Source organism: Hipposideros armiger, unplaced genomic scaffold (assembly GCF_001890085.2).
Source record: "Hipposideros armiger isolate ML-2016 unplaced genomic scaffold, ASM189008v1 scaffold_753, whole genome shotgun sequence".
Classification (NCBI taxonomy): Eukaryota; Metazoa; Chordata; class Mammalia; order Chiroptera; family Hipposideridae; genus Hipposideros; species Hipposideros armiger.
This window is the reverse complement of record NW_017732103.1, coordinates 687,540-696,136: the sequence shown is the minus strand read 5'-3', so window position 1 is coordinate 696,136 and position 8,597 is coordinate 687,540. Positions and strand designations below refer to the sequence as shown.

At 45.2% G+C, this 8,597-nt stretch overlaps 1 protein-coding gene across 2 annotated transcripts in view; it reads right to left on the bottom strand.

Annotated features, from left to right (window-relative positions):
• Positions 1–8,597, bottom strand: part of PDE10A (phosphodiesterase 10A) — a 546,077-nt gene that overhangs the window by 264,934 nt on the left and 272,546 nt on the right. The window lies entirely within an intron of this gene.

The window sequence follows — 8,597 nt, the reverse complement described above, 5'->3', positions numbered from 1 at the left end:
GGCCCGTGCGCGCGGCCGGGGCGGGAGGGCGGGGTGTGCCCGCGGCTCTGCGGGGCGTCGTCACATCTGGATGTGGTGTTCCGGATTCTGCCGGGCGAGCCACGTCGGCCTGTCCCTTGTCCGAGCCAGGGAACCCTCCTGGTGGCGGGCCAGCAGCTCCAACCGAGCTGTGCTCTGAGCTCCCGGAGGGGAGTTCACACTCGGACGTTTTGTTAGGGGTTAAATCAACGCGCAGTGTTGCCAATAAACTAAGGTTTGTTTAGACAGCCGCTCCATCCCAGCACTCCCTTCCTGATACCCACCATAAAACGAGCTTCGCGTTTGCCCAGTGTGGCCCGGTGACGTCAGAAAATGGAAAGGGCAAACTATGGCTCAGTAAAGAAAAACTGAGGGCATCACCCCCAAAGCCCCAGGACCGCATCATCACCTGCGGCTTCTTGGACAGTCCCTCCCGCCTCCTTCCCAAGCTCCGAATCCAGACTGTTGCTACTGAAGGGAACTGTGCTGCCCAAAGGGCGCTCCGAACCAGGAGCTGCCAAAAGTTTGCGAAGTTGGAGCGCCGGAGCGCACGGACGCGCGGGTGTCCGCGTCCCGGCCGACGCGCGCGGCAGGGCCACCACCCTACGCGCTGCTGGAGTGAGGGGCGGCGGGCCTGCTGCCCCACGGTGGGATGGGCTGTCCAGAGTCCCTGAACTCGGTCACCTTCCCAGGAGTGGAGCACGCGCGCCAAGCCCGGCTTTCTCGAAAGGCAGGGCGGTCATCGGAGCCCGAGGCGTGCGCGGCGGTGCCTAGGCTAGGCGGACGCTGGGCTCGGGGCCCCTGGCCCTCCACCTTTTCTTCTCTCCTTCCGGTTCTCAGGTGTCATTTTGAAGCGCGCTGCAGATTCTTCCCTCCTCTCTGCTTTCCCCCACTCCCAGCCAAACATCCCTCAGTGCAAAAGGGCATATTTGTATGTGCATCAAACTGGGGTGGTGGGGCGCCCCGGACATGGCGCGGCTCTCCTCCCCCAGTCAAGTCCGCTGCGTTGCGGCGGTTGCAGAGGGCTCGGAGCGTCGCGCTTACGGGGCGCCAGACCCCGCACTCACCAGATCAGAATCCCTAAACTTGCGGAACGAGAAAAGGATCCCGGCGACATTTACCTTACTGGGGGGAGGGAGGGGTGGATTTTGCCGTTTGCTTCGTATTTGGGGGTGGGAGTGGGGCGAAGGAAAAACTTGAACTACCGAGCAACGTTGTCTGGTCTGTTGCAGCCTCGAGGCTGTCGCTTCTGGGCCACGCACACGCGACACTTGCAACTTTCCTGTGAGTCGCGGGTTCGCGAGGGCTGCGGTCCCGGCCCCGCGCACAGCGTCTCAGGCGCTGCCCACCGGGCTCGGGAGGACGTGTTTCTCCTCGGCGTGTTCACTGTTCGTTCCTTTTCACGCACGATGTTTCTCCTTGTCGTTTAAGTTTCTTTAGTTGCCTTTTTTGGAGGCATTAAAGTGACTTTCCCGTTACAAATAAATTTACATGCAACTTGAATCTAAGCCTCCATACCGGCGAGGGGCGGAAAACTTCAAATATTTGTTCTGAGTCTTTGTTAAATTAGGACGCGAACTGTAGAATTCTCACTTAACCCTTTTCTGGAATCAAACTTCTATTTTCCGTCCTTTTCTCCAAATTCTTGGTGGAAGAGTCACATTTCCTGGACAAATTAAAAAAATAAAGCATGACAACGGAAAAGGACCTCGTGGAGGTGTTTACTGACGATTGATTACATTTGTTGCGCTTCTCCATACTTAATACTGGAGTCCGCCTGTTAATATAAGTGCAACAGGCACACGGCCACTTAGCCAGTCTTCATGAAATTTTATTTAGTCAAAGATTTACATTACAAACACAGACATAAAGGCTCTCACTCACCCCTGTGTTCAGGTGTTTCCACACCTGTAGAATATATTTCTCGTGCATTCTTTTCCTTCTCTTTGATCTTCTCTAATGACATGTCAGAAAAGGGAGAAGACTGTCACTAAACATTTGTCAGTCCAAACCTTTTATGAATAAACATCACATTGGCCCCTAGTTAAGGGAACTCTGCATTCTGATAGTCCCCATAAAGTTTGCAATTTAGTGCTATGTCAAAATTAACTTAGATTACAGTACTGTTGAAGCACAACTGAAATTAGTTGTAACTCCGGCGGCATGGGAAGAGCAATGGCTGGAATTCGCACCATCACCGCGCTCCTTGTGAAATAAACGGTTTTCCTCATTCTCAGTGGCGAAAATGCAAGCCCACTCTGCAAAGAACAAACACTAAAAGAATATTAAGAGAGAAGGTAACACCAGTAAAAATGCCAAAATTATGACAATTACAGCAATTCAACATTTTAGAAGAATGTAAAGCATTTGTCTCTGCCCTTTACCAAATGATGAAGAAGGAAGTTTGCATGGGTGATGAAACCGTCCCTTACAGGACCTACGTTACCATAAGTATATTTAAATTCTTCAAGCATTCTTCCATATATGGTTATTTTTAAATCAAGTTCATTCTATATTAGTTGTAGTATTTTATGCATAATAACTCATTTATAGAGGAAATAATAACTGCCCAATATCTAATTTGAATTATATGTTCTTAAAAACACTTTAAAACATGGGTCAAGGTAGATTCTAAGAAATTTTAAAATTATGACTTTCCTCATAAAACTGTGAATTTTTTAATGATAATTTAATCATGTTCCCCTTTCAATAGCCTAAGAGTTAGGTTTACAATAAATGCAGTTAATATTTTATGAACTCTTTGGTCAACATGCAGACTTGTGTCTTAATTTTATTTCACAACTTTTTATATTAGTGCTTGCAGCTGTAGTTTTAAATTGCTAACCGGTTCTTGAATAATCTGTTTTCTCTTTTTAAATGCTTATAACCTTTCTTTATAAAATATAAAAAAAAGGTTGATTAGATATTGAACTCATCTACTTATGCCGATAAAGTCTATACAAAAGACACATTTTCTTCACATTGATTTTAATTTTTGTGACATGGAAAATACATAGTGGTCTGAGCAAAATAACTCAAAAGCAAGTGGCTTTCACCCCCAAGCCCAATGGGAATGTGTGGGCTTTATAAGTCAAACTTTTCGATTTCATTGCTAGTAAATGATCAACGTGTATGTCCTTCAGGTGTGATACATCACACAGACTCTCTGCATTCTAATAAGACCATTGAGTCATCATGTGGCATGTTATAAGTAAAGTTCAGTGATCAGGCATTTATTCTCACCTTCCCAAGCCCACCAAATCCCTTGCTCCTAGTTCTATGTTCGCAGAAGCCGCCTCCAATCTTTCCCAGCCCCCATCCATCATAGCTCTGTTGTCTAGACTCCTGGAACGAATGTATTTTATCCACACATATAAACATGTTGCATTAAATCCCTTCCTAAGAAATTTTCTGCACATATAAACGGTACTAACAGTTCCATTTTAAACATCTTGATATCCAGGGGGTGCTTCTCTTACCATTCATAATCATGAGGAAAGGCCAGTACACAATAGGCACTCAATGATGGCTTCCCACCTGTCACCTGCATGCCCACTGGTTACACATTCTTATTAGTGTTGATGTTAGTAAATCTTGACTAAACTGAGGGGTGCATTCTTACAGTATTGTTGTAGTCAAACCTAAAAAAAAAAAGGCCATTATAATTTTAGTAAGAAAAATATTATAAAGTCAATGCACTGAGTGGGACAGCCGTGAAAACAGGCCATAGATGATAAAAACAACTTCAGCTACCCCTAATATTCCTCGATCTTCAGTTTCACTTAAATCATTTTATAAATTCAAATTAACTGTCAAACAATCTACAATTTTATGATTGCTTTATGTTATAAAACAACTAAAAACTACTATAGACGATATTATTCTTCATTAAAAAACATCAAAATAGTGTTTAATTTTCAATGACTATTTTTTAAATAGGCAGATTGTTAAAACACTAATATTCCAAATAAATCTTAAGTATCCGTACCTTCTGAGAAAGGGGTAAGTGTGTTTCTTGATGAATAACAAGGTGCAAATGGACATTTTCATTAATCAAATGCAAAACACTGAATTTTCTCCTGAAAATAAGCTCTGCTTAATGGCTGTGAGTACCTAGTCCCAAGGATACTGTTGTTAACAGCACTGCTAAGGTTACATAATCAATCCCGAATCCTTGTGGTGACCACTGAGAGCATCAAGTCTCTTATGTACGTGCTGGTTGTGACACAAAACTCAATTTTGAAGATGTTGCGATTAAAAAAATAGTAAATACTTTGGAAGCCCATTGAGATTTGTAGAATGCTAAAGCAGCTTTCGTTTCTCAAAACCATACCAGTTGAAGTACAACCATGAGTCCTGGTCAAATAATCAACATTTTCACCAAACTTTTGCAAGTCAGATACATCAATTTTGTTTGATGCTGTGTTTTGAGAGTCAAATACAAGCAGAACGAGAGAATGCTATACGTATAAAATAAGGCCTAGAAAACAGAAAGGGTTCTTTAAGAGCATCAAAGTCAAGTTAAAGCATTTGAGTAGAAATTGAGAGGAGTGCTGGGGGTAAACAGTTTGGGTTAAGGAATGGCTTACCCAAGGTGGCATGTCCTGACCCCTAGGGACACCTTAGGTACAAATGAGGAGCATCGAGTCCCACAAATGTTGGCCCACATTCCTGCTGAGTCTGTCCCACCATGACTGCCTTCGTGCCACACAAAGTATCCTGTGACGTTCGAATTGCGTGTTGTGAATGTGGTTTGAAATAAGCAGGTTTCCGTCTGTGGCTTGGAAATCTTTTTCTTGCAAACTGTTTTACTTTAATAGCCATGTTTTTATCATGAGCCTTGACATTTATCCAAGGGGTCAGATGCAGTTGTGGGAAGAAGAAACATTGTTGGCTCTTACAGATTTGTCTCAAAAATAAGGATCAAATGGCTCATTTAATCCAGAGAATGTATTCTTTTGTGTTTACCTCAAAAAAAAAAAAAAAAGGCAAGGCCTGGCCTGAGGCACAAGTAGGCACAGCAAGCTGTGTTCTGGTCTGGACCAGGAATGGACGGGCATTTCAGGGCAGGCAGTGGAGGCTGGGTTCATGTGCGTGGGTGAATTGTTCTGACGTCAGGCCATGACTTAGAAAGCCAGGTTTCTCCCTGAGCTTCTCTTATGAAAGTGCCCAGAGGAAAAGAGAGGGCCATGTGCAGTGACCCAGGGCCCTGGGCTGCTGACGTCCAGGACGCTGTCAGACACACAGGGCCCAGGCACATGTTTCAAGGGTTTGGATTTATGACATAGAAGACCCTTGTTTAGGCCATGTCGGCCCTCTTTGCTGACACACACACCATCCGCCTTCTGGAAGAGAGCAACGTGCCCCCACGTGAGCTGTAAGTTGCACCTTGTATATGGCATCTTTTGTAATGGACGCTTACGAGAAAAAAAGAGCTCACACAAGCCAGAAGATAAGCAGCCTTGTTTCTTCCATCCCTGTTTGTTATCTATATGATTTACCACCCCAAAGAAATCTGCCAGCATCTCTCAGATTGGTAGTTGAAGAGGGAAGTCAAGACAATGTATCTTCATCATCTCTGGACACACTCACATGGTTTAGTTCAGAGGTGGGGTGTAATAGCTTTGCTTATGAGCTGCACTAAATAATACTGTATTCATCAACACAGGCATTGTCACAGAGGCAGGACTTCCTCCCACAGAGCTGTTCGCATCCACACCATGCTCCCGACAGCTAAGCAGCTGTTTGGTAGGGTTCCCTTGTCTCAGACAGAACGGCCAGTGAGTATAGGTGGTCCCCCAGCATGGGGTGTCCTGAATTCAGACCTGTGTCTGCACTGACTCCAGACCTCCAGTTAGATTCTTGTGACCCACTCGTGTGCGTGAGTTTACCTTTCTCCCCCTCTCTCCAGCATCTCATTCTGGAATTGATTTCCACTGGAAGTTTCCAGAAATCTCCACCCAAGAGTCGTGTGCTCCTGGCACATTATCCTGCACTATGACTACGAGTGTTCAAAATAATCCTACGGAAGGAACCCTTGCCCTATCAGATAACCCGCCATCACTGCCATGAGTAGTAAGAAACAATTATTTAGTATATCAACCCTACTTGAAAAAAAATATACTAAAAAGCCTGACTGGAGATCTCCAAAATAAATCTTCACTTTACTTTCTACCTACGAGATGTTAGTCAGCTATGCGTGGAGGCCTCAGGCTGAAGGACCCGCCATGGCAGTCAGCGCCACCACCATCTTTACAGAACACACCGAAGCTAAGAGGCATAAACAGTGGTTGGTTTTGCTTATCACGTCACACTGGTCATTGTGTCAAGGACCCAGTGGGCCCAAGCCCACCGCTGTAGACTTGTGGATGAACTGGGCAAGAAGGGGACATCTGCACTGGCCCAAGCTATGCCACCCGGCAGGGAGCCAGGACAAATAACCCTGTCCGCCATGTACGGTCAGGGGGCTCGTGAGAAACCAGAGAGAGAGAACCTCAGGTGGGCAAGGGTTTGCGTGTTCTGTGTAGACAGTCCACCCTCTCCTTCCCGAGGGTCAGAGGGTGGGCCTCTCATCCTGAAATGAGCCTCTTGATCCCAGGACCTGTGTGTTATGGTGTATAGATGGACATACCCCTAACGCATTTAACACGAGTCACCCAAAAATGCATGTGAGGGAACTACAGGACAGGAAGGCTGCCTTGAAGGCAGCTGCGTCACAGTCACCATTCAGCGGCTGTCTTCCAGCCGTGGCGTAAAGGCTTCACCACGGGTACACTGTAAGGGGACACAGTTAACTCAGATCAACTCATCTGATAACAGAAGTTCAGAAATGTTAGCACGAACATTCTGAAAGCCCTCCTACTTGATTAAAGGAGATGGAATTGGGCAAGTCAAACCAAGTTAAAAAGGACTGTGCCTTTTATCTATTAATCTCATATAACTGACAGACAAATCAGGATTAACTTAAACATGAATATTTCCCATGATTGACTTTTCCTAACTTCTGGAGTTACCTAGAAGGAAGCATCGTTTATAAGAAGCTGCTCAGGTTAGAGGTGGTGGAGAGAGCTTACAATTTCCGAGGTCTAAGAATACCCTGACCTGCCAGCATGATACCTGCTTCAGGTGAGGAACAAGGATGGGAATTAAGGGATTCTAACAAATTGAGACATTACAGTGGCATGGGAACCCTTTAGACAGATTACAGCTCCAACATATGCAGGAGACATTGATCACATGATCTGACTGTTGTGAGGTGTTTATTTACCCCATCCCACTGGTTTCTTGCTAACGATTGGAGTCTTAACAGATGACAATGTATATACCTATGGCATATGGTTATCTGGTCCACCTTCCAGATTAGGCCACACTGATGAAGAGGTAATTTTCATAGGTTTTCAATGTATCAATGTTAAATCACCCTTCGGGACCAAGGAGTTCACTGTTTTTTGAAGAATATAGAGTAAACCACCCTTGCTATAAATTCCCAAAGTTTTTTGTGAGTACCATCCAATGATAGGTTAGGGTAAAACCCTCTTGTTTTTCAATGATTTTGATTACATTTTCCTAACCCTCTTCCCCTGAGACTGCTAAGCTTGGTGATTTTATTTGTTAGGGGTACAGCGAGCACAGTACCCCAGTGTGATCACAGTGTAAATACGGCCCCGGCTGGTCCTTTGGCCACTTCATCTCCAGAACTGGACACACACACCATTTACACAGCCACTTGCGAGTTTGTCAGTCCAGGAGTAGAAAATAATTGTCCATCCTGCCGCCTGCACACGGACTGTATAGTGTACCTCCCTGTGAATGTGTTCATTATGGCTGCGCTCAAAAGACTCAGTAAATTGACTCTTGGAACTGCTCAGAACCATCAAGAGTTATGTCTAGAATTTGGGCCCATTTTGTAGATTTTTGCACACGTGGATTATAAACCCGAGGGAAAGGCGCTGTGAAGGCAACCTTGGGCTTCTGATTTCATGGTAAGATGGATACTGTGCTTTATTCTCTAAGGTAGGATGTTAATGTTTGGTATTCCCAGACCTGTGTGTTTATTAAAGCAAGATCATTTTAAAGAGGGCTCGATTCAAATACTCTCTCCATTTAAAAGCAGGCTTATCCACTCCAGAGGCCTGTTTTCTATCTGGGTTAGTATGGCCTGAAAATCTATCCATCTGTTTTCAGTTAAACCTTATTTCTTAAATAACTGTAAAATACAGGTGAAGCCTGGTTTGAGCTTTTGAAGTCTGATTTAAAGAAATCCAGTAGAGGGCCGGCAGAGTAGCTCAGTTGGTTAAAAGTTAGCTTAAGAGTGGGAGCTCTGAGCAACAGGGTCGCCAGTTCGATTCCCAAATGGGCCAATGAGCTGCGCCAAGCTGCGCTGCTGCTAAGCTGCCGCTGAGCTGCCAACAGGTGGCAGGATGGCTCAGCTGGTGAGAGCACGTGCTCCTAACAACAAGATTGCCTGTTCGATGGTGGGCTACACTCACCCGCAACTAAGACTGAACTCAGCCCGTTGAGCTGAGCTGCCACCTGGATGGCTCAGTGGATAGAGCAGTGGTTCTCAACCTTCCTAATGC